This window comes from Pinus tabuliformis, chromosome Q (assembly GCF_031772625.1).
Source record: "Pinus tabuliformis cultivar Carrire ecotype Pingquan chromosome Q, CPIR1, whole genome shotgun sequence".
In the NCBI taxonomy this organism is placed as follows: domain Eukaryota; kingdom Viridiplantae; phylum Streptophyta; class Pinopsida; order Pinales; family Pinaceae; genus Pinus; species Pinus tabuliformis.
In genome coordinates, this window is record NC_142296.1 from 1,214,290,433 (window position 1) to 1,214,296,289 (window position 5,857).

Genomic DNA, 5,857 nt, shown 5'->3' on the forward strand with positions numbered 1-5,857 from the left:
ATATTGTTAATAATCCATGTCACCTTAATTCTACTTTAAAACATGTGTACTTATGAATATTTCCATAAAAAGGATGAATAAAAGGATACCATGTGGATCTCCACATATCATTTCTATCACTATTCTAGAAACATCATAGTTACATGAACAAATAAATGGATTTATAAATCTAGCTAGTTCATGCTACAAGTAAAAATCATTATTGAACTAATTTGTTCTTATCATGAAACAATATCACTCTAGAGGACATGGACCTACATAAAGAAGGCCCATTGAAATAAGTTCTTGAATATGTAGAGAGGCCATTGAGATAAGCTCAAACTAGACATTTTGAACAAATGTTCAATAAGTGTAATAAGTGTCTTTGGTTTTCAATTTTTTCTAGAACGTTTAGATCACCGAGAACAGATCCCCATGGTGTGATTAAAGGTGTTGTTTTTTAATCATGAAGGACACTATTTTCTTAGTGATCAATGATGTAAATCATTTTTAGATGTGTGAGGGCTTCACTGGGGGAGTCATACCATATCACGTGTGTTCATATTAGTGGATATATATTGAGGAAAAAATGACATGATATATTGAGAATATAATAGGTGGTAAAGGGTTTTTGCATTAGTGGGTATAAAAAATGGAGCTCAAAGTTAATGAAAAAATATAAAGGGGTATAAAAAATGTTAATGAAAAAATGAATACTACAATATTTAGTGAAGGCAGGGGTTTTTTAAATTTGGAAGGTGTATTGGGTTTGTATTGGTAGGGGGTTAAATAATGTGATTTTTAGAGGTATTTTCCAATATGTAGTTAAATTAAGGGTATTGTTTAGTATGCCATGAATGTACCTAATATGTCAGACGATGATTGAGTGAAGCCCCCCTGGTTAGATGTGAACTAACTCACCAATAATAATAACATATAACAAGGTGCCAGTACAAACCAATATAATGCAAATATATGTGTTGAAGTTGAAGACTTAGAGTGACAAAGTCATTAGGGACAAATATTTAAAATTTAATGCAACATCAAGGGTATAACAATAATCATAAAAACAAAAAGCAAGGTATTGGGCCTCTAAATCAAATCCCTAGAGTTAATGAGTTAGTGTTGGCAGATGTAGACCTATTGGAGAAAATTTAATGATAAGTCTCCTAAACCAACAAAAGGAATCCAAGAGATTGATAAATGTATTGGAATTCAACTCAACATAATGGGGTGAACCAACAAAATGCGTGGGGAAGTTCATGGGGAGATAGTATACTCATTAATGTCAAGTGAATACAAGTTTACGGAGTTTTTGATGATGAGATGTAGCCTATATTTGAAGGAATTTTATCTATAGGTAAATTATTAAAATTCTTTTGAAAATTTTGTAGCTGGATAGTTACCCTTAGAGATATTTCCAATATATATGACACTTGGTCAAAATCACAAGTATTGGGGACAAAAACATGTTTTAAGTGAAGGAATAGTTTACAATAAGAGAAGGATTCAAAGAATTTGGGGCATCTGAGATATTCAAGGTGAAACCTGGTTAGCTAACAATAGAAAGCATCATATGTCGAATTCATATGGACATATCTTAGAAGTTTGAAGTATTTGGAAGTTTTTGTATTTGAATAATCTAGTTTTTCATTATTATTTTGGATGCAATTACAAGTGACAGAGAGAGATCTTTTTGTCAATGTATCATAAGAGTGAAGTTTGACATGAAGGTAGAGATCCAAATTTCTATTGATCGTCTTTTCAGTCATAGTTTCAAATTTTCATGGTTCTGCATGGAAGGGTGTATCTAATCATCCAGGGTTATTGAAGGCATGGAAAAGAGTAATAAAGGAAATGTGTTGGATACCAAATTTTATCTTATCAACATTGATGTGGCTATCCAACGTAGGTGGTAGTCTAGTAAATGATGCAACATGATGGGTTACATGTAGTCTAGACATCCGTGGACACATGGAAAATTACAAGTGACACATGGTAGGAAAAATTGGGATTTTTTCTTGGAAATGTTGGCTAATTTAGGGTGATACATGACATGACAAAAAGGACACCACATGGGACGATGATGCTTTCATGACATCAATAGAAGTTTTTTTTTCTTAGACAATTAAGAACATGGTTTTGTGATTTGGTCATATGGGAAAGTTACGAAACACCATTTTTATACTTGTGAATACCAAATTTGTACATACATGGTGAAGAAGTTAGAGTTTTGTTTTAAAAGGGAATGTAAAACATCTTATTCATATGGATGGCAAGAATAGAAATTGTTAAAGTATGAGCTAACTAATTGAACAATTAAATAACATACAGATGAGAGTAGCTGAAGAAATAGTTAGTATAGTAACTAATCTAAAATATATACGTGTTGGCATTATGATGCATGTGTTGTACTTGATGGCAACCCTCTCATAGAAGAATATCTCACTTAAGTATAACTGGGTGAATCTTCAGAAGAGATATCAGATATGACTGATGGAGGACAGCTCAAAGGAATCAGATGATAGTTCTAAGTATGACAAAGTTAGCTTTGCCATCAAGTCCAAAGGGGGAGATTGTTGGCATTATGAGATAAGTGTTGTCCTTGATGGCAAACCTCACTGATGACAACTCATAGTACAGAAGGTCAGCAGCAAGGAATTGATGATCAGACAGAAGGTCAGCAGCAAGGAATTGATGATCAGACTATAAGAAGAAGAGAAAGTTTATACACGCAGGTTCGTTAAGCCCAAGTCGCGTGTACACGCAGGTTGGCTTCAGAAAAAGCGCGTGTATGTGGAAACGTACCTTTGATCCATGACGGTTAGTCCTTGGAAGTTGTGCCTATGATTTCGGACCATTATGTCTCGACGGGCGTGTCGATCCCTAGTATTGAAGTTGATGGTATTGTGTTACTATGGTTTTGGCTCTTGGTATTGAACAAGGCCTAAGGCTATATAAGGAGAAGGAAATCATTAGGCAAGTGCATCTGAAATGTCTTGAATATCTGATGAAGCATTAGATCCAGTATGCAGGGTTATGGGTTGATGATGCATTGCTTGATCTGAGCTAAGGAGAGATCTCATCGGTTGATGGAGAACTAGATCTAAGGAGAGATCGGGATCAAATGGTTTGAAATGAACTATCTTTATGATGCTTATTCTAGATCTACATACTGACGCATGTATTGTTCTATAAACTTTATGAGTATGACTGATGTCTGGTACAGCTGCAAGTTATGAGAAATTATTTTTAGATCTGTACGCGGGTTGACTTTGGCAAAAGCGCGTATACACGCGGGTTTGATTCATCGAAGTAGCGTATACATTGTAAAGCTTGATATTTGAAGTTGCAGATGGATCTGATGGTTATTACAGAGTTCTGTGTCTGCTCTGTGTTCTGGTGACTGTTGTTAACAGGGTTTCAGTGATTCAGGGTTTGATGATTGTTTTGAGCTTTAATGATAGTTATGGGTCCAGTATGAAAATTGGATGAAAAGTGGCCTTACAGATTATGTGTTGTGCTTCAGTGTATCCAGTCTGAAAATTGATGAAAAGTGATACCTGGAAGAAGGAAGATTGTAGGTCAGCACCTACGTACTAGTATCTTGGCTAGTACAAAAGCTAAACGAGATCTTTGGAGCATTGTAGCAGGTAGCAGCCTGCGTACTAGTAAATGGATCGGCTAGTACAAGAGCAAAGGGGGTTGGAGCTCCCTTCCAAGGAAGTTTGGAGAACGAGAGAAGGTTGAAGCCTTCTGCAGGTTGTAGCCTGCGTACTGGTATAAGACTGCACCAGTACAAATATTGTAAAAGGATTTTCTTATTAAGAAGAAGATTGAGATGACTTGCAGCAGGTGGTTTTCACCCACATTGGGTTTCCACCTTATATCTTTGTGTTCATATGTGTGGCTCTTGTGTGATGCTCTGTTCTGTTATTCTGCACCTGTTTACTGTTAATATGCTTAATAATGATCTGATGCATTTACTGAAGATTAAGCTAACTGAATTATAAGATCTCTGGGTATACGCGAGTTTCATTAGACACAGTAGCGTGTACACGCGGGTTCACTTAATTGAAGTAGCGTATATGTTTCTGAGTATGAAATTGAAAAGATTGATTGATCTGATAATACTTATTCACCCCCCCCTCTCAGTATTATTTCCAACAATTGGTATCAGAGTAGGTCCTTTGACAGAAGCTTGATCGCTTGAAGGAGATCCGTGGAACAATGGGAAAGAAGCTTAAAAAGAAAGCTCATAAGAAGAAGAAGACATCTCAAGAGATCTATGACAGTGGGAGAGTCGATTGGGGATTAGGTATAAGAAGCTCCTCAGATTCAGAATCAGATTCAGAATCATTATCAGGTATGAATGTGTTATCCTCTGATGTTCCTGCTATATTTCCTTGTGAAAGTGATGGAAGTGATAGTGAAACTACTGAACATGCTTTTATGGGTGAGCAAGAAAAGTATCAAATAGAGGCATTATTTAGAAGGCTTACAGACAAAGTTAAAGATCAACAAGATCTATTGAACAAAAGGGAATGTGCTTTCAAAGAAGAAGTTACCAAACTAAAGGCCCAACTAGAAGAAGGAAACAAGGTAAGAAAGCTACTCAAGGACAAGGAAGACCAATGTCAAAAATTGCAGCATGAAGTGACATCATTAAGAAAAGAAGTCAACGAAAGAAGCACAACCATCAAGAAACTCAAAGATAGATCCAGCTACTATGAAAATCTTGAAGCTACAATCCTCTCACTAAAAGGAGATCTTGAAGAATCAAAGAAGCAGAATACAGATCTACTCCAAGCTATTGCAAATCAAGAAACCGAAGTCACCAGCTTAAAATCTCAACTAGAATGTGCCTTCCGAGTTCGTCAAATGCAGCAGGATCTGAATGAAGAACAAGAAAAGGAGATTCTCAAACTAAGGCATCAGTTGGAAGAAGGAAGGAAAGATGGAGAAGACATGAAGAAGCAATGTCTAGAAAAGGAGGAACAACTTCAAGTTGAGGTAAATATCTTGAAAGGTAAAATAGAAGAAAAGGATAAGCTTTTACGATTTCAAGATAGTTCTAAAGTCTTGGATGATATTCTTAGTAGTCAAAGGTCTCCTGCTATCAAGACTGGTCTTGGTTTCCATGAATCTGTTGAAGGTGAATCTAGTTCACAAGGTGAGGCAAGGAACTCTACAGACAAATCCAAAATGATCAACAAGGAGATGAATGGACAATCTCATCATCAACCAAGGAAAGAAAGTCTTCAAAGAAAATCTTTTACTCCTCCTATGAATAATGTTGAATGTTATGTATGTCACAATCTTGGACATGTTGCAGCTAGATGTAGAAGAAGAAGAGTTCAAGACTATTATGCGGACAGGTCATCTCAATCAAGGTACTTTAATGGATATTGCTTTGCTTGCAATATGTATGGTCACAAAGCTGCTGATTGCTACAGGAGGAATATGAAACATGTAAGGTGTTATACATGTAACAAGCCTGGACATATAGCAAAGGAATGCAGGAACAAAGGATGGACATCACATCAAAAGGAGAAAACCTCATCACACTTGAAGATATGGAGGAAGAAGGAAGTACAGTCAGCACAATGTACTGAGACACAGCACAGCACAGACATATCAGACTCAAGGGGAGCTGAAGGTGTAAAACTTCAGTGTCCTGAATATCATACGCAAGTTCCTTAAAGGGAAGTCGCGTATATACGCGAGTTAGACATTGCAAAGTCGCGTATATGTCAGTCTGAGGAAAAGCAGTGGGGACAGGCTCAGAAAAGGGATCTGATATGATTCAGTCCATTATTTGCTCTATTGGTTAATAGTTACAGTCGGCTGAGGATGTGTGAAAATGCTTTGATACTAG